At 49.0% G+C, this 21,190-nt stretch overlaps 1 protein-coding gene across 1 annotated transcript in view; it reads right to left on the bottom strand.

The window, feature by feature from the left end:
* The window catches only part of CUX1 (cut like homeobox 1), a 356,883-nt gene that overhangs the window by 281,312 nt on the left and 54,381 nt on the right, over nt 1-21,190 (bottom strand).

Genomic DNA, 21,190 nt, shown 5'->3' with positions numbered 1-21,190 from the left:
AGGCAAATTCCAAAAAGAATCATTTCCAGTATCTTGTAAACTTCAGAAACGAGGGCCCTAGAAACAGCAGTTCTCCTCAAACTATTGTACCGGCACTAAAACTCTGAGAACCACCAGGGGAGTGGGTCTCCTGTGAGAACACCTCTGTGGCACATGACAAAACGACCCTCAAAGCATCAGAGAACCTGTGCCCTGGCCTCGGAAATTCTAAGAGGAGCTGCCAAGAGGATGTGTTTCAAACAAGCCTGCAGCAGATGGGCCCAGAATGGTGTCCCAGGCTGACAGCAGGAACACAAGGACACGTTCCTGCAGCCACCAAAAGGCCTGTTTTCTTGCTGAGTGGCTTCACTCACTGAAGACACACACTGGCACATTCTGCTCAGGATGAGAGGTGGCTGCTCCAGGTGGCTTCTCAACAGTATGGACCATCCCGAGGCCCAGCAGAGCAAGGACCCTATCGAAGGCTGAACGACGAGAACAATCACAGATGAAGATCCAGCCACAGACATCCAGGAAGCACGTGAGTCTTTCTCCACCCACCCTCCACCCACCTCATGAAGTTCCACCTGCTTTCCTTTTGAGTGGAAATAACCAAAGTAGTCTGGAAGCCCTCCTGGTGAACACTGCATTTGTAGCAGTCCAGGTGGGCCACTGCCAGGCGAGACGACAGTGCTGGAACCAACATCCAGCGCTGTCAACTTGGAAATCGCAGAGTTTTACGAGGGGGAGGGGGAGAGACACGGGATGGAAGGAGTACCACCACTCCACACTCTCGCCTTTAGTGTTTCTGGCATGACAGCAAACCTTGGGCAAACAAGCCCAAAAGAATACCATGGGCTAGCATTCAAGAACAGATGTCAGAGCTACTGCATGGAAGAGGGAAACACCACACGTTTTGATAGACCACATTTGAAACACACCCCAGGCAAGCGAAGGAGGAAAAAAGAGCAACCGTAGCAGTGTGGCGACGCGGGGAGCGAGAGAAGAGAGCAGTCGCAGCGTGCGGGAGGTTTCTCAAAATACCAACAGTCTGGTAAGGAGGAGGACTTAGACATCTATATTTAAGCAGCAGCAGCAGAAGTTATAAAAGGAGACTTCAAGATGGGGAAAAGCCAATATTGAAACATGACAAAAAAAGTAAAGTTGATGTTTCGTTCCAATCACACACAGATGCAGAAAACTTCGAGAAAAGCAAAGAGCACTGACTGCTGTCAACAAGGACCCTACTTCCCGGGAGGGGTGTCACCCAATGAGTGGCGTCGGGTGACTTCTGCCGCCAGGCGCTGGATGCTGGGGGCACACAGCTGACTGTGAGGTCCCGGCCCCTGCCTTCTCATCCAGGGGAAAGAGCTCAGGGACAGTGGGGGGACGCTGCAGGAGACGGCGAAGAGCACACAGTCTGTGGGACCCCCTGTTGCCCTCGGCTCCCCACATGTCCCTCTCACTCGAAGGTCCGCCCCAGCCCAGCGCCAAGGAGCCCAAATGGGGAGAACTGCGCCTGGAACAGGTCACTTGACAGAAAGCAGCAAATCCACCTCTATCACAGGGCTGCAGGGCCAGCACATCTGAGGCAACTTGCTGCTGTCAGTCAGGGACCCTCCAGGGGCCAAGAAGGCTCCCCTCCCCACGTGTGCAGACATACGCAGGTCCACATGAGAAACCAACAGGGATCTCCAAATTTAATACCGTGCCACCGCCCGCCACCATGGAGCCAGATAGGCACAGCCAGGACAGACCGAGCTCCCCCCACCCTGGTTTGGTTGGTCACATTGAAGGCTCACAATCTTTGACCGAGTCCCTTAAAAAAGACACCACCAAATCCCTTTGAAGGACACCAAGGCTTCCTAAGACTGCGGGGACAATGCAAAGGGAGGAGACGCTATTAAACATAAGCCAAATACTGTTTTATTATCTACCCAGCCTGCCTTTCCTCAAAGTGTCAAATACAATGACACATTAACAAGGGAATTTAATGTGGTTAGAAGAGGTGGCAGTGGGGTCCTAAAATACAGAACCCTCAGCCCCTAAGTCACTGGTCACACGTAAAAAGGAGCACAGAGAGTCCCCACATCTGAAAGGCATTAAAAAGTTGCAAAGAGCAAAAAAAAAAAAAGGGAACCAACCTAAATGTCTAGCAATAGCGTACTGGCATACCCTCTCAAGGATTATTCTGCAATGGTTAAGAAAAAAAGTATACAGTCCTACATGCACTATATGAATGGAATGATTTTCAAGCTATATTTAAGCAAAAAAAGCCAAGTGCAAAACAATGCTACCATTGTTTAAAAGAGCATCTATATATACACTCGCATAAGCTTTGATTGTCTCTAGAAAGATACAGCAGACAGTTGTAACTGCGTGGCTCTGCAGTGGCACCAGGCAGGAGGGGACTTGCTCTTCAGTGTACATCTGTTGATGGTTTTGCCATGTGCACGCATTATCGAACTGGAAACGCTGCGATACATAATTGTAAAAATCCTGCTCGTGTGAAAAAATACACATATAGTTATAGAAATGTATTTTCCATAATGTGTCCCATATATGAGTGTTCACGGTCTGCAGGTCCACCTGCCCAGGGGCAGAGTCCTGGAAGAGATGGATGACCTCTTGACTCACTCTGGTGATTCAAAAAGTGAGGCAAGCGTGTCCTTTGTCAAAACAACAGCTGGTTCTTGCACAACACATTGTGCAGTGGCCAGTCTCAGGGCTCATGAACGAGGAGGAGGTGGCCGGACACAGAGAACACCGCTCGGCCAGGCCAGAACTTTCCCGGGGAAGGGCAGAGGAGGGCGTCCCCTGAGAACTATTTAGAACTGTTCTCCTGCTGGAAACACACGACAGCCCCAGATCCGAGGGGATGGGAAGCTGGCGTGCTGGCGGCAAACCCACGGGCCCTGAACACGCGCACACTTCCCAGCAGGCCAAGAGAGCTGGAGACCGCACTGAGAAATGGTCTTGCGAGGACAGGCTCCTTGCAGAAACTGTGGGGTTTTCTTTCAAAGTGATCATGGGGCGACCGCCGGCAGGAGGCGAGAGATGCAGGGAAAACCCTCTGGCTTTGGAACCAAGGGCTCCGTGTAAGAGCCATACCTCTTTCTGTGAACCTGGTGTCCTGCTGAAGAGCTGTGGCTGGCTGCACTCCTGGGTTCCTCACTGAGGATAACTTCCGGGATGCTTTTTCTCCATTCCTGACAGATCCTCAAAGAGCAAAGCTCCTAACATTTTAAGTTACTCCCCGCCTGAACTCCAGCCTCTCAGCCAAGTGTTAAAGATTTATTAAACACAAAAAATAAAAAGGGACCACGTAGCTGCCTATTTAAAAGAAACGGTGGGAGAAAAATCTTCCCAAATACAACAAGTCTTTTAAGGATGTCAGTGATCAGTTTGGAATTGCTACCCCTTCAAGTGCATATGTCAGTTGTTTGTTTCACTCTGGGGGACACCTGCAGTGCCACGGCCACTTCTGTGAACCTCTCTCCTTCCGCCCCCAGGCCAGGCCTGCCAGTGCTCTCAGCAGACGAAGGGGACCCCTCTCCCCCTGCACATGTGGGCCAGGGAGAAAGCGCAGCTGGGCCAAACGCAAGTCAAGAAACATCTTTTTATCATCGCTAACTTTACTCCAAAGAGTTCGTTCATCTCATGTTTCTTCGGAGCTAATCTGTTAAACTAATCAAACAGTGAATCCCATCTAAGAATTTACAATGGCTTCATGGGTGACATCAAAGAACACGTGCAAAAAGCGAAAGGCTGGCCGAGGTCTCCGCGAGGCCAAGTCCTCGGGCGTTTTCTGTTTCGCTTCCAGCAGCAGAATCATTTGGACAAACGGAAGCTGCTCTGGCTAGAAAAGGGTGAGGGCCCAAGCCCACTTACCAGCCTCCTTCCATCACCCCACCCCCCTCACAGCCCCCTGCACAGAACATCTGAAGACGCTGCAGACAGTGGCCTCAGAGAACCCTGGCTTGGAATCCAGGCCCCATCCCTGCTGTAACCTGTGTGGTTTTGGTCAAATGACCTGCCCCATCTGGAGATCATTAAGATAATGCATGTTAAGTGCGTGGCACGGCAAATGCTCCATCAAGGTAAATTTTTCTGTACTATCAGAGCCACACACTTGACCTCAGGCCTGAATTCACTCTGCCACCAGTACCCCCAACTAAGTCAGGGGCTCCAGGGATGCACAGATGAATTGGAAGCTGACCCTGACTTCCAGCTGCCCACAGTCCAGCTGAGGAAACTAGGCAGGCATGGGAGAGCGACAAGACAGAAGGGAATGGGCCAGTCGAATGAAACAGCCAGAAGTTAGAAAAGGGAGAAATACTGCCCGCAAGAAAGGTCTCCACATTCTTGTGCAAGACGCCCATCTTCGCTGGGGTGGGATGGGCTCAGTCCCCATCACTCTCCTCCCTATCCTCCTCATCCAGGCTCACTGGTACCCGCACGGCATGCGGGGTAGATGCTGTGAGAGACCAAGAATGGGGCTCAGAGGAACCAGGAGCCTGGTGATGTCCCCCGGGGGGGGGGAGGGGGTGGGTAGGGGTGGCGACAGGACAGGAAAGTGCCATCGGGGAGCACAGGCCAGCCTGGCTTGGGATGAAGTGGTGAAAAGGGCCTCCGAGAGGCAGGCTGAGGCCAACACAGAAATAATCGTGTTCAATTAGAAATGTAAATGCCACATCCCCAAACATGTCCCCAAACAGTGACCAAGACACCCACTGTAAGGGCACAGACACATGCACATGCATATAATGTGCTTATACGTACACATCTCTCTGGAAGGCTCCACAGGCACATGATTCTGCTGCCACTCCTGACCCCGGGGAGCAGAGTGACCAGGAGGGGCTCTGGGGTCGGGAGGTCCTTTCCCTTTCTACCCTTCATAGCTTCTGAATTTTGAGCACGTAAGTGTAATGACTATTCCTAAAAAGGAAACATTTATCTTCTCAAATCTCATTTTTTCCATATAATGAGACGTAGGCTTTGAAGGACGACTGATCAGGACCCACGATGCCCCGTTCTCAGAAAGGTGCTCTTACAAGGCCCGGCACAAAGCACGCTTTGCTCTGCTCATGAGTGTGTGGACTGGCAGCAGTCTCCATTTAAAGCAGAACCTTGCAAAATCCCCACAGTAAACAGTAATGCTTTCACTCACTTTATATATTTAACTAGAGACCCAAGTCTGACCCAGATTTCCCAAGGGTTTTTTTCAGACACTTAATCCTTACCCATCACTTTCCTACTCACAAAATACAAAAATCTGAACTAGGCCACGGTATTCTGTCACGTGAGGTCAGCCACATGCGCCGGCGTGGGCATTCCCACCCAGGAAGCCGTGGTTTCCACAGAACTAGATGGACGTCCGACAGGGACCCTGGGGCCAGCAGACAAGTGGCTACGACGGGACGGTCGGAGGGAGACCCGCCCCGCCCCGCCCCAAACCCTGAGCTCCCACCCACCCTGCACGCAGCCCGGAGAATCTCAACAGAAAGCAACGAGGGAAAAGTGAACTGAACGGACAAGAGCCCGACCGACCGACCGAAGGCCGGAAGGGAGGAGGTGCTGGAGTGTGGAGCCTACAGCGGGCTACAGGAGTTCAGTGTGATCTGAGGTTAAGGCATCCCGCATTTCCTCACAGGCACCGACGACCGCACAGCTGTAACAATGACCAGGACACACACACCCTACAGGAAAGGGGACGTGCCGTGGCACAGCCTGAATCAGCCTGTCAGTCCCTGTTCAAAAGCCTTCAGTGGCTTCCCAGGGGCCTGGGATAAGACCACCAAGGGCCCACCAGGCCCCAGCACTGGCATGTTGGCCTTCCTCTAGTGTCCCCAGAGGGCTGGGTCCCCTGCTTTCCCTCGGAGCCTCAGCACAGGCTGTTCTCTCTGTTTGGAAGCCTTTCTTTCTCTCCCATGAAACTGTCGGATCTCCACTCAAACACCACCTCCCCGACCCCGCAGGTCCCCTTCGTCCCGTCCCGAAGAGGCAGTAAGGCGTGCACCCCACTCCCTGAACTCTGCCTCACGGCAGCAATGCTAGTTTGCAATTCCGGATTTGCGTGTGCGTGTGCAGTCACCGCAGGTTGTAAGCTCCGGCAGGGCCTGCCTTTTGCTCCCTATGGGACCCCCAGCACATCACGCAGTGTGGAGCCACATCACAGGCAGGTGCTCAGAATTTGCTAAATCAAAGAATAAGCTAAAAAAAAACGAAGGGAAGGAGGGGAGGGAGGGAGGAAGGAAGGAAGGACAAAATAAACTAAATGCTACAACAGAAGTCCAGAAAAAAGCATAAAAAGGTTCAAAAGAGGAGATTACTTCTGCTTGGGAGAAAATCAGAAACAGCTCCATGAAATCACAGCACCTTGAGGAGCCTGGGGGCCGGAGGGATGCACTCCAGACAGAGGGACAGACGCAAGGAGGGGAGGACAAATTTAAGAACTCTGCAGGCGGCAAGGCTTCTAGTGGGAAAGAGAGAGAGACGGCTGCAAGAAAAATGCCAGCCAAGCACTGAGGCCGTGGATGGCTGAGAACAGTCCGGAACAGGTCAGGAGACTGTGAGGGCTGAGCAGGAGGAAGGGGACAGGCGGACAGAGCCAGCTTCTTGAAAGCAAGGAAAGCCAAGCAGGGAGGGAGGGCAAGGGCGCCTGGAGGAGACCCATACCCTCCTCTCGCTCAGCCTCACGGGATCCTGGGCCAAGCCCTAGACTGGCACCATTTTCATAAGAATTAGGACCATACAGCTAAGAGGGGCTCCTCCCTGCTGGAGCCCGGGCAAGCTCTCCTAGCAGCCTAGGATAACTGTCATCACCACTCCCCCAGGAGAGTGGGGACGAGGAAAACAGGGACCGGAAGGGTCCATTCCCACCGTGCTTTGGGAAACAAGGAGCAGCAAAGCAGACTTGGGGTTCACTGTCGAGGTCCTTCGCCTGCCTGTCAGAAGGGCCGAGTCTGCTTCATCTCTGCGTCCCGTGCCCGCCCCCCACTGAGATCCCAGGAGAGGGTAATGGGGAGGGAAGGTGCGGTTACTGGGGGCCCAGCAGAGCCCCGCACGAAGCAGGTGTTCAGTAAACGCTGGCTGAACTGGATGGACAAGAAGTGAGCTGTCTGGGTGAAGCAGACCCTGTGGTTCTTTGACTCAGGGAACAAAAGAGTGGGCGTGTGGACAAGCAAGGGGCTGCCTAGAGTTCCAGTTTCCAGTTATCTGGGGGGCTTGATCAGAAACGCTGCGTGTCTCAACCCTTGCTGAAATCTGCACAGCGCGGTTAGCCATCGTCTCCCATCTTGGAGATCAGAGTCAAATGAACAGAAGGCAACCTCGGCCAGATCTCACAGAGCACCGTGGCTGCACTGACACGCGTGGGTTCCCACGAGGGTGGGTCTTCTCCCTAGGGCCCCAGAGAAAGAAGAGAGGAAGTCTGGGACCAGGAATTGGGGGAGGTGTCTGCAGGGCAGTGTCGAGGGAGACCAGTTTGCACAGGGACTCCCACCACCTGTTAGCTCTGTGACCCCGCCAGCTCTAACCTAAAATGGGCACACTGACACGTACCTTGTAGAGCTGCCCTGAGGGTTAAATAAGATAAAATGCCCGGTACAATGACTGATAACATTAGTTTCCCTATTTCTCTCGCTATTCAACTTGACCCCACCTTGGATAAAGATTATTTTCTCATGCTCCTTTAACTCTTAAAACGGTGTTAGACATCTAGTATGTACTCACTATTTCTTGATTCTGGGAGATGACTTGATATTAATTCCCGATCTAGGAAATTCAAGTGAAACAATTTACTCAGCACGCACTTACTACCTGTGGCCTTTCTCTCTAAAGGCTACCCCACTGGGGATGGTGCGGGAGGGGAAAGAGGTGGGGGCAGGCTTTTCAGCGTATATTTTTAAATATAATTTTGATTTTGGATCAAGTGAATATGTTACCTATTCAGAAAATAAAATTGAATAAAAATAAGTAAACTGGCCTAACAAAAGCTATGAGTGCAAGGTTTTCATACAAGTTTTGTGAATTCCTCGGGATTGAGAAATTTCAATAGAGAACCAAGATTCTGTTTTTCGTTGTTTTGCACCCTATCGAAAACCCACCATGCAAAGACAAAAATGCCAGATGTATCCAACAAGCACGCACCACACAGAACACTTGCCAGACTCTCATTTAAACAGCGAGACGTGAGAGACAGTGTCTCGGTGACGCATAATGAACTACAGGCGCACCAGGAGACCATGTCGCTGACGGCAGGCACACGCGGCCCAAGGCTGCTGCGGGGAGAGCAAAGGACGTCTTTTCACCCCAATGAAGAGCATTCTGCCTTATATACGAATCGAACCATATGAAATTGCTGTTATCTGACCAGTTTTGAGCTACAAAAATATCTATTTCACAAGTAGCATTCTTTACTGCTCTCTTTGGCTGTATCGCAAAACAAAACCAAATTCTGCCTGCCAGCCTCAGCCGTTCAGACACTCACGGATCCAAATGGCAGGAGTGCTTCACCCTTCCTTGGACTTCGCCGAGGAGCCCAAAAGAACCTTCCTCATCTCATAAGCACCCCCACTGAGCCATCGGGGTTGGTCCTTGCGGTCTGGTATCTCATTTACCTGAACTCTCTATCACTTTCTCCCCGTCTTATTCCCGGGATGAGGCAGGGGCCCCTTGGGTGGGTTCCTTGTCTTCTGCTTCCACTGCGTTCCCCCAGGCCACAGCCTCCATCTTCCCCTGCAGGACCCACACTGGGGCCAGGGAGGGGCTGCCGAGGTCTGACCTGTTGGCACTCCCCATCCCGTGGGCCTCGGGATGAACCTGGGAGCTGTGCTAATCCCACGCCACAGATGAGGAGACCAGGCTGAGCACGTATGTGACTTGCCCTTGCTAACAAACGCCGAGGGAAGAGGTCCCTTGATTCCATGGCTTTTATTCTTTTTATACCTAGTATATATACATTATGAGACGAATTTTAAAACCAAATAGGAACATGTTATACAATTTTAAAATGTCCATGAAAGTTCATCTGGGGCATCTGTGGTTCAAACATTCATTCCCCTGCCCAGCTCGATGGAGCTGCCCCACTGCTCTGGCTGCAATACAGGAAATGGATGTCAGGGAGAACAGACACACCTAAACCCCTACATTCAGTACAGAGCAAGAGCGAGACTTGAGAGATCTTTAATGGGCTGGCCTATCAACCAATTAACTGGACGCAGAGACCAATTAATTGAATCAGGGGGATGAACAAGAACTGCACTATCCAAAACGGTAGCCACTAGCCACTCGTGGCTACATAAATTGAAATTAAATTAAAAATTCAGTTCCTCCATTACAGTAGCCACATTTCAAGGGCCAGTGGCAACTATCCCTTATGGCGCAGACAAAGACCAGTCCATCGACACAGGAGGTTCCATCGGACAACACTGTCTAGAATGACTCTCCAGGTTCTGAGGGTGACGTTATTAACTGTTTAGCAGACACTGCTGCCCCACCTCATAGACCGAGCAAACGATGATTACATGACGGGCTTTGCCCAAACCACACCACGAAGGGGTAGAGCCGAGATTCGAATCCAGATCTGGGAACCACCTCCAAGGAAGCTGGGGCTCCTTGCAGGAACCCCAAGGACACCTCTTTCCTGTGCCCCAGCTTAACGCACTCGACTTCCTCCAGGAAACAGGAGGCAAGGCCACGGGCTAAAAATGAGGCAGGGGCAGGAAAAAACGTGTTTTAATCTCAAAAATAATTATGCCACTGCCGAAAAGAATAACTCTGATCTCATCTATGCTGGTAAATGTTTTCCTCCTAAACTATTTGTTTCAGAAATAAGCCTTCAATTTGAATACTCTAGGAGCCAAAATTTCTGTCTGTTGAAAATATTTATTTCTATTGTTTGGCAGGAATCAATTTGTTAGGGCACCAGCCACTCTGGCAAAGGTTCCCTTTCACTTCTCTGGGAAAACGCTCGGAAGCAAAACTATCCACGGCCCTGCAGTGCTCGCTGGCTCTCTCGTGTGCTCTCGCTCTCTCCCTCTCTCTCTGGGCTATCCCAGCCACAAACATCTGCCGGCACAGACACCAGCTGTGAATCAAACCAACCACCCAGGGCATGTGCTGGGACAGATACACTTTCGGGGTTATTAGGAATATGTAATTGGGCTTGGTGGGCAATCAGCTGAAAGCAATTTTCAGAATCAGAGTCTATTTTATTTAACTATTTTGCAAGTAGTAGAAGACTTGTGACCCAATATTAGGTGACCTGCACACAGCCCTGTCTCTTACGGCATTAGTGAAGTACAGGAAGCAAGAAGCAGGAGACTTTCGGGAAGACCTAGCTCCATCCTGGCTACAGGAATTTGGACAAGTCACCAAGATACTCTGAGTCTTGGTTTTCTCATCTGCAAAATATACTACCTACCCTGGCTCACAGGGCTGTTGGAAACTGCATGACATAAAGAATAAGAAAAACTCTTGTAAGTCAAAAAAGTTCCATAGAAATGGTAGTTCTTATTCCACAAGGATGAAGTACCCTCCAGTTTCCTCACTCAGCTCCCGTTTTGTCTACTATGGGGGTGGGGGTGCCTAAGAGCCAGATCATGAAAGTCAAAAGCTATCACAGTTACAGGTGAGGTGCTAATAACTTCATTTTGAAACTGTCAGGTTTGGTTTTTTTTAAATCACAGCTGTGGCTTGCACTAGAACCCTACCTGTAGCTGCACTCCCTTCTCACATTTTAATTAGCAAATAAAAACTCCGAAAAGCTCTCAGAATGTGTTTGCCTGGAATCTATAAGTAACAGTGGTAAGACGCCAATGGCTCCCAGGAAATCCAAATCAGTAGAGACAAGGACCAGTAACACAGAGCAGGCTCATCCAAACGGCTGAGGGCAAGCCAGGAGATGCCACCTCTGAGCCAGCTTTGATTTTATTTTTGCAGTTAATTTTCAAGATTTTTGGTGCCATGTTCAGCAAGCAAGGTTTACAACATCCTGCCATTGGCTGAGAGCTGCAGCCAGCCAGATGGCCCGGCAGAATGACGCTCATATGGCAGAGAATGTGAATGCCGCGTGTGATTCCTTCACTCTCTCCTGGCACCAGTGGTGCTGGCCGCCATCAGGAAACCTGGGTGCTGGGCACCAACAGGTGACGCTACATGAGGGCTCCTGGTGCCAAGAGCAGAAATGTGATTTTAAAGGGGCCATTTATATCCCTCTAGCTATGGTGTGAGGGACACCCAGGGAGGCAAAGGACTGTCCACGAGCTGCCCAGCAAGTGCTGCTGCCAGTCTGCCCACTCTGGGCACCAGAATGATGACTCCAGTTATCAGCTGCCCACCATCCTGCTCATCCTGTCCAGGGAGCTTTCTAAAAAACATTTAGAGGGGCGCTTTAATGCAGACTTTACAAAGCTAGCTCAAGAGCCATTGCCAGCTACCTAAACTCACACGAAAGGATGAGGACACACAGTTGACAAGCACAATTACAGCAAACCACCGCTAACAATAAAACGGGCGTCTGATGCTAATCCACATTCACCGCCCTCAGCCAGCACAGCTCCCCACATGCTCCAAGCGCTGACCTGGTGTGGACAGCCCCTTCCTCATCCCGGGTCTCGACTCCATGGTCCCCTCGTGCCCCCACAGTGGCAGGGCAGGGGTGGGGAGAAGGGGGCAAGTTCTTGAGGCAGGAAATTAATGCCAATTACAAAGCATTCCCACTCTCTCTGTGACTTCTCCAAGTTTAGCTTCTCATCACCTGTTTTTCTCTAACTCTAGATGTCATTTCTTAATTACACAGACATCAAGGGGATTTTTCTCTATCAAACTCTGCGAAATGACGGTGTTTTGATTCGGCCCAGGAATGACATTTCTCTACGCCCCATGTTCTTGGTTCTTTGTGTGTTGCGCCTCTTGTGACTTCTTGAGGGGCAACGGGGAGGACAGGGTTCTGATCTGGTTTGGGGCGCCAAGGCAGCTCCCAGTAGAGTGTGATCTACAAAAGGACACCGCTCCCACCTCATCACCCTCTTGGCAATACCGGCCAGAGGCCCGGACGCCGGGACGCTGCCAGTGAGCATCAGGAGGCAGCGCTGGCCAAGCAGCCTCCATGACACTCTCACCTGTGTCTCTGCCCACGGCGCTCCATCACAAGCAGGCGGCCACGGGCAGTGACGCATGAGCAGCAGCTACTGTGTTCCATGCCAGCAAGTATCTGATTCTGCCAAGCCAACATAAACATAAAGGAAATATTGCCATAGATCCAAAATGATAGTCAAGATCTTCCATCATCAAAAACAAAAACAACCAATTATGTTCAGGACACTCTACTTACTAATTCTGGAAAACACACCAATATATTTATTTTATCAAGATTTTCAACAAGAGCTGAGACAAAAGAGGACTTCCTGCTTCACTCCTAGCTTTCCCCCCATCCCTAAGTGTTGGCTTAACGGGTGTCACTGGATTTCTACACACCTGTATTATACTTAAGAAACTGCACATAATCACTAAGAGCAAAGGCTCAGCCTGCGTGGCTGCAGTGGGAACAGCTGAATGCGAAAGGTTCGCTGGGATCATGAAGACTCCACCCGCATCCCAAAGACTCAGAAGAAAGGATATGATGGTTTCAGAGACGGTCGGATCAAGTTTGCTCACCTATGTGACACAAGGGCCAAAGGAAATCCAAGGCTTCACTCCCGGGGGACAGCTATACAGCCCAAATGCTCCAGGAAACTGCCCCCCTCCCACCCAGCCCCTTGGTCACCACCCTGTCCACTCATGAGAGGCGTTCCGGAGCTCTCCCTGGGCTCACTGTGGCAGGCAGGGCATAAAAGGGCCGAGGTGCTCAAAGAGCTTACAACTTAGTAAAGTAACGGATGGCAGTGAGGCAGAATGTTACAAGAGAGGCGGCCAGACTGCCTGGGAGGTGAGAGGAAGAGAGAGGACCTTCTGTTGGGAGGATCAGGAAGACTTCACAGGGACGGACTTAGACGATGGGTGAGACTTCACATGCGGGAGAGGAAGGATTCCAGAAGGCCTGGAAGGGGCAGAGGTAATAAAAATGGCTGCAGCTACAGTTTACTGACTGCTGCTTTACATCCCTTACCGGTTTTAACTCCCACTCCATCCTACAACACGGTCACTATTCACACTCCTCCACTGGGAGAGGACACAGGTTCAAAGGTAAAGGTGACTCGACCAAGCCCACATGGCTGTGGAGCAAGATTTTAAAGGCAATCCCTCCTGGACCTCAATCTGCTCCCTCCACTCTGGCAGAACGCTCTCAAAAGTGCAACAGGCTTGGGGTAGACATGGGGACAGTGGGCTCCAGGGGCACAAGGGGGAAAGAACTCTAGGTTCCTTCCTCTCTGAAGTCCTGTGATTATGTCTTCACTGTGGGGCGGGGGGTGAAGCTGGTCTGCATACCCTCCAGCTTTCCTTTTCTATAGTCCCCTCCCCTGCCTGCGCTCCCTGGGGTAGGAGCACTTCCCTCAGGTTGCTGGTGCCAGGTCTGCTTTGAAAAAAGGCAAGACAGCAGGATCTCAAGCACCAAAGTTACTATTATTTTGGAGGTCACTAAGAAAGGCAGGAGGTGGATCATGGAGCAGACGGGTGGGGGGACCCTAATGGGAGCCCTGAATGTGCACTTGACTCTGTGTTGAGTCAACGTGTAGTTGCCTCTCCAGGCTATGGACCGCCACTGCAGTTATTTAGAAAGATCATTCTGGTGGCAACGGGAAGAATGGATTGGAGGGAGGAGAGGCTAACAGGAGGCCACGCTGCTCAGCAGTTCAGCAAAGAAGCCACGGGACAAGGGACAGGCTCGCCAAGGGCAAGAGAGGTCCAGCTTAACGCCTGAAGAGGAGGCAGCTACCCAGTAAAATCTGCAGTGAGATCAAGAAAAAGGAAAGGAGAGAAACAAGAATTGTCTCTAAAAGAATCCTGAATCAGCTTCAGTGAATAAAGTAAATCCAGGAAGCAGCCGCAAGAAGAGAAAATAGGATAGAGCACGATGGAATTAGGAGCCTGGCACGGAGGCCCGGCGGAGACTCTCTCCACCCCAGCTGTTGCCAGCTTTTGCTCGAGTCCCCCTGCTGTAAATGCTGGAGGGGGTCCCGGAGCCAATCAGCATCAGACCTGTCAAATCTGACTGCTGGAATAAAAATGGAAAGGCCGAGTGGCAGCCGTAACATGGAATTTCCTTGTTTTTATTAGTTTAAGGCTCTTAAAGAGTAACTTTTTACATTGGGGAAAACTTTTCAAATATGTACTACTTGAAACTTAGATCCAGTTACCTCTCACATGTTTTCAATCATTCTGCTTGCCAATTTTACTAGTTATCAAAAGACATTTGTGGTTTAAAGCCGGGGAATGGGCTTCCCCCGCCCAGTACATCTGCCCTTCCCGGGGTGACCTCACTCGGCTGGATCCCTCACCCGGCCGGCTGCCAGACAGGCCTGACCGAGCAGACTGGAGTGTGCTACTGGGTCTCACAGCAAGCTGATGGAGGAGGACGGCTTATTTCACAGAACTGGTACTACAGTGGCACCTGGGTAAGGATTTTTTCTTTTTTCACAAAACTACTGATAAAATCCAGCTTTTTGCATTACTGTTGCTACCTAAATGAATCCAGGAACACAAGTTTCTCTTGAAATACATACACACTGGCAATAAATTTGGTTACTCAATTTTCGATTCCTACAGCTAAGCATATGGAGATTTAGGGATGATAATGGGCTGGTCATGCTACATCCTGGGTGTTAGTCAACACTGAAGCTGGGCACAAAAGAATAATTAACTGACCCACGTGTGATCCTCAATCCAGCAAAAATAAGGATGCCTAACTCATTCTCCACTGTTAGAAATCTTCTCATTGAGTAAGTGCAGAATCTCCAAATTCCTAACAAAGAGCCCCTTGTTCTTTTCTTGCCGTATTAACCCAACACACCCAGGAGCAGCCAAGCCTGCAAGGGTGTCAAACCACAGCTATCTCACATCGCCTGATGTAAAACTCTGTGCTGCCACTAAGAGGACAGAGAAGGGCAGAGGTAGTTTGAAACCTCATTAAAAATAAAATGAAACACATACAGGTGTCCTAAATAGTTTACTGGATATAAAATCAGAGGAAAGCCTAAGAAGACTAGAGGCAAACTGGGTGCGCTGGCTGCAAGGAGGCTGCCCCTCCTGGGGAGCACAAGCATCACACGCAGCAGCACGTACATGACTTGACTGCCTCTCCAAGTCAGCCGAGGGCACGGGGAGCCAGCATGCATCCTATTCTTCATATGGACTGACTGCAGGTCTTATGCATACAGGACAATACTGACTGCTCACAAGAGACGGAGACAGCTGGGGGTGGGAAATGGCTAATGGCCTATACATTTCTGAATGTGAATATGTACTTTCCCCATAAATACAAAAAGGCAAACAAATCCTCTAAAACAAAAAACTTCGTATTCAGTTTGTTAGGGACAGGCTCCAAATTTCCGGCATAAACATTTATTTTTAATCGAGCTAATTTTTTTTTTTCATTTGAAACCTGTTAATTCCATGACTGAGAATTCATCAAGTTTCAGACTGGAATTAATTTTAGCAACTGCTTTATACCAAAAATATTAGTAGCTGTAGCTGTGTAACTGGCCTCACTTCACACACTGTCACTGGCAAGTCTGCATGTTCGCATTCCTTTCAGATAGTCTAGTTCACGCTGACAAAGGAGCCTTCTCAAGTTGGTGAGCTCACGATTCCTTCCTGAGGAGCAGCAATGCTACAATCTGTTCATTGGCCTTTTTCGCACAAAGCTGACTGTGGCGGTACTTTGTCCCCTCCCCATTCAGGGAGGGAACTGTCACTACACACACCCACTTACCTTGCAACAAATACATATTGATTCCACACGTACTCTGGGCAGGGACTGTCCCCACAGTGCCCAGTGCTTCTCTTTCCTGACACCTGCTCCCTCGCTGACCCCCTTCTCAAACTTCACCCATCACAAACAACTCTGCCTGACCTGGAAAGCCACCTGTGTGGGTTTAGGCAAGCCGAGAGCTGGGAGGCTGCTGACTGTGGTCTGCTCCTCTGAGGCACCTATCTGGCTTCATGTTATTGGTGATACAAGAAAAGGTGGCCCCTGAACCACCACTAATCCATCCTCTTGCCTACTGCCACCACTTTCACCACCACAAGAGTCAGGCAACAGTCACCACCTTTTCACTGATTCTGCCTTAAAACTCAATTGCTTCGACATCTTTTAGAGGGCAGGCTTTGACTAGCAGATGACTGCAGGAAGCCACATGAGTTCCATCTTGAGGGGTTCAGAATTTCAGTGGCTCTCTCAGTCTTCCTTCCCCCAGAATTCTTTTAAGAATGCAGGTTACTCTTGCTGCTTGGAGGTTGAGCCTTTATGGGGCAGCCACACAGGGAAGCTTACTGACACCACCCCCCCATGGATGAACATTCTCCACTGGACAGGTGAGAACACCCCCATCACAGCAATTTCAGTCTCCAATTTGATTCCCAACATTATCCAAATATTATTACTTTGAAATTTTATTCCCAGTATCCAAACCCAGCAACCCGATCAAAGTCTCCAAACCCTCCCTTCTCCCTGCCGCTCCAGTCCTCAGAAAGCAGCCGTACGGTACCCCAGGCCAGGCTCACCCCAACTAACAGGCTGTTTTCCAATGGCCCTGCCACTGGGATTCCCACTGTGGCTGTAATGGGGTGGCCTTGCTGATTAGCTCCACCTTTGCCTGCAAATCTCAAGGAAAAGCATTTCCCATGTAATTTCTAAAATGCCAGCATCTAAGAGGCTGGACAGCTGAGCAGGGCTCAGCCTTGGTGCATAAGTGCTCTAGTGGCCAGCCACTCCCCAAGCACAGACAGCATCCAGAAAGGAAAGTCCATCGAAGCACACTGCAGGGCTACAGAAACTGCGCTTTAGTTCACAATCAAACCAGGTCCTCGTCTCCAGGGCTTTCAGTTCAAAGACATCCTTCAGGAGCCCCCAAAATGCTTGAATGGTTCCCCTTCCCAGCAGCGTCACCTCCTACTGTATGATTTACTCCATAAGAGTTTTATTTAAGACTGGCATTAAAGCACACCATTATTTATGAATCTGACGGGCTGCAAAAGTCCAAAAACTACTCTGCACCTGACACTGCATTGCCAAAGCACTTCCCTGCTTTAAAACCTGGGCTGTAATTCATGTAGCTCTCCAGATCTGAATGAAATTCTGGTCACACCTTGCATAACTTTCTGAGAAACTCTAATACTTCTAGACTTATTAGCTAATTTAAATTTTTTTAAAAAACCAACACAACCTCCACATAAGACATTCTCTTACCTGGCAACCTCACCATGGTGATGAGATCCCGTACCTGTGCAACCTCGCAAGTGTGCAAGGCAGAGACATGGGCCCAAACAGCAGCACGGACTTTGGAGCAAAGAATGTGCCACTTATTTACAACATCTCCAAAGCATTTCAAAGTCTAACTCGAATATATATTTCACACAGTACCAAAACTTTTAAATATCCACAAGATTTCATTTTTATAGGCAATAAACATTAAATCTAAAGGACTGGAACATAAAAACTGTTTTAATACCATATAAATCACCTTTCCCTAGACAGACTAAATCTCCGAAGATTTTAAGGACTGCAATATAAATTTTTATGGCAAATTATCTACATAGAAATTATCTGCACGAGATGCACTTTCCCTTCTCCTCCTCATTTACATAGTGCTGACAATCTTTTCCATCACAACAGGCAATCCAATCTGGGAAATCGAACGTTACGGGAGAAATACAAGCGTCAAGCTAGGTCATCTCCCCGTCCTTCTTTCTGCCCATCATCTTCGTCTGATGCCATCGGGTCTGTCCATTTTTCTGCAGGAGTCTTTGGTAACCTACGGCCCAGATGGGGCATGGCTGCTCGAGCACTGAAAGGAACGTTCACAGGCTGTGCCCTGGACGTGCTTCCACCCAAGCTTCTCTTGGCCACAGCCAGCCAGCTTGGCTCCACAGCCCTGCAACTGGTGCTTCAGGAACTTTCCGTGTACGAGGCAAGTATGTCACATGTGGTTTTGTTTCTGAGATTAAAATTTTAATAGGAATCCCAATAAAAGTAGAAATTAGGACGGTTCTATCAGAGAGCAAAATAGGATAATGTTATCAACAAACATTTTATTATATTAGTGAGTTATAAAGTTTACAAACTGCCCCCCAAAAACTAGGAGACTGAGAGTTTCTATTTCCTCTTAAAGTTATTTCCTAGTGATAGAACAAGAAAAACTAGCAAACATGCCGGTTTCAGGCCTGCTGTGAATCTTAGCCGGCCAGCCATCTGAAGAAGGAAAAAGAGAAAGGGGTTCTGGAGATCCTGTCCCTATTGGTTTATTCATATAATAAATATGAAAGTTAATTTTTTGTGCCTTTCATCTAGGGTAGTTTTGGGCCCTTTAATGGTCTAAAAATTTAAATACAGCTCTCTTTCACTTCCTTGCAGGGCCTAATTAAACAAAAATAGATCTAGCATCACAAAATTCTGCACAAAAAAATGAAAAGAAGTATTTTGGCAAAGGAGCATCAATTTTAAATGACTCGAGTTTGGATATATAAGCATTAACAATAGACTGACGGGAAGGAAAAGCACATTTTAACAACATTTTTCAATTAAACAGTCACAGTCTCACAAAATAAAAATCCACATAGATTTTTAGGCTGCATATAACAGAGTAATGACGAGCCCATTTCCTCCGGCTCATTACAAAATTTTCTTGTTGAAGTGGCAATTTCTGCCCTGGACGTCTAAATGAGGGTAATTAGAAGCCCACAATAAGTTCTGAAAAACGGAACAACCAGAAGACACTTGGGGACTTGGTGCCAGAAACACTTTGTTTTGCAAATGAAGGAGGTAACATTTTCTCTCCGGATTAAAAGACACTTGATGCCGACAAACGGCAGCTTGTGTAATCTTATTTAAAATGTGCTAAAGCATTACACCACTTCACCAAACGGGAGAAAAAGGAGCAATACCGAACCTAAAATTAAAAGAATCTGACCAACAACTTGTTTCTAGATGTAGTTTCTTAAGAAGTCCGACGGTCAGCTCAGAGCAGGCAGAGGTATAGAATGTGGGCAAGCTCGCTGTTTAAACAAAACAGGTGCTCCAGGATCTGCCTCATTCAAGGAGCATTTAGTGAGCTGAGCCCCTCGCCTCCGACAAGTTGATTTGTGGGGACAAAAAGCTAACGTGGGCAGCGCCCCTACCCACACCAGGCTTCCAGTCTACAGTCTATGTGGAACAACATATTGCAACCCAGAGGAAGACAATGAACAGCAACAACAACAAAGGCTTAAAAGTAATTCAATTTCATATTTATTGACACTGTGCAACGGAGGAGACAACAAAAAAAATGAGCAGACAGCCTCCATACAGAAACTCAACACCTACCCCAAGTGGTTTAAAAACCAAAATGTCACAATTTCTCTGTGAATCCCTCCACGCCGCCAGCCCACCCCCACCCCCCTCACCCCCCACCCCTCGCACTCTCTGCAGCATATGTCACATTCCAAGTGGTTTCTGATTGTTAGCAGGTCTTCTCGACTCCACTCAACACAGCTCCTGGAAGACAGGGGCTGTCTTACTTATCCTGGGATTCCCCCCAGCCCCGAATGCAGGTTAGAAGTGCACCCCAATCATTAAGTCTGAACGCCCACTCTGCTTTCTCTAAGATCTAGTCCCAGACTCTGGAGCTCGTTCCCAACAGCCAGCTTCCCTGGATTGCAGTTCTAAATGACACGACTGAAGAAAGTGTTTTTGGTATCTACATCTAATAGTTAAACATCTTTGAGAGCAGAATTACAGGATCTATAGTAATGCTAAGAGATATCTCCATAGGAAAGTGTTCAAAACGCAATACAAAAACATATCAAAAAAGGAAAAAACAAGCGTAAAAATTCTGCTAAGTGATCTAACACTAAATAAGAACGAAGACATCCTACTTAAGTGACAAAAGAAGAATCAAAAATAAGAAGCCAGCAACAGCTTGAACAACGTCAAGCCACACTCCAGAAATACAAACGCTCTCCTGCCAGCGTGTGAGGTGAGGAGGGGTGGGCGGTAATAACTGCGGACACGAAAAGGCTCAAGGTTAACCTGTCCAGTTCATTAAGTAGATCATGATTAAGTGATGGTTCCAATACAGACGACCCAGAAAGTAGGCAAGTGGATTTGTGTTCTAGCAGTGTGCGAATCGAGCTGCTGTTTTTCCAACCGACCTTTACACACATTTTCTAAAAGAGACCCACCATTTTGCCCCTAAAAGCAGCAGCTTAAAAACCTAAGGTGCGTGTTTCACTCTGATCCCAAGAATAAATCTAGTGCAGGGCTCTGCCAGGCACTGTGCACCCTCCAGCCCTGACTCCTGCCCAGGACAGGTCGGCTGTCCAGCCAGTTCTGACCCAAGGCAGGAGGGAGAGCAGGGGAGAGGGAGAGAGGGGGACAGGAGGAGCCCTCCTGCTGGTCTGCTCTGACTCCCAAGCTCTCATGTCCCCATTTTGGTTACCCTCTGGGATTTCAGTGCCCCTGGAACTGACCCCTGCCTTTGTCTGACCTTGCCCTCTCACCCCACTGTGCCTGGGTGGGTTCCTGCTCTGAGCTGACAGACCCTCATCATCCCCACTCTTTGGATCGCTGAACACTCATCACAGCTGTCTGCTGTTCCATATTAGGCCTCCCTGACATTAAAACCCCAGTTTTTCCCAACACTCTCTTCTTCCAGTGGGTTCCTACCACTGGCTTCCCCTCTGACAAAATCCTTGGGGATACCCCACCACATGCCAGCAGGAATGGCTCTACTTTCAAAACAGCTGTGTTTCTGCTACAAAGACCCTGGAACCCCATCTAAGCTAAGCGAGTGTGGAAAAGCCTGGATTTCCAGAAAGCAGAACATCTCCAATCATTTGGATTAAAAGAGAGTTTCAGTATCCTGCACGCAACCAGCCAAAATACTGCATTTGCAATTGCAGAGGGGTTTCTTCTGAGAAATTATTTCCTGAACACTTCACATGCACTGGATGTTGTGGAAGGAGAAAAAACTAGTTTACTCTTCTCAAGTCTATTTTATGAATCCTTTCAAGTTTAAAGTAAGTAAAAAACTAAAGGAGGAAAAAAAACCCCAAAGGCTAACGTGCACCTGGA

This window comes from Ceratotherium simum, chromosome 26, assembly GCF_057802395.1.
Source record: "Ceratotherium simum simum isolate JZ-2026a chromosome 26, ASM5780239v1, whole genome shotgun sequence".
NCBI lineage: Eukaryota > Metazoa > Chordata > Mammalia > Perissodactyla > Rhinocerotidae > Ceratotherium > Ceratotherium simum.
The sequence above is the reverse complement of the archived record's forward strand: the minus strand, read 5'-3'. Positions and strand labels throughout refer to the sequence as shown.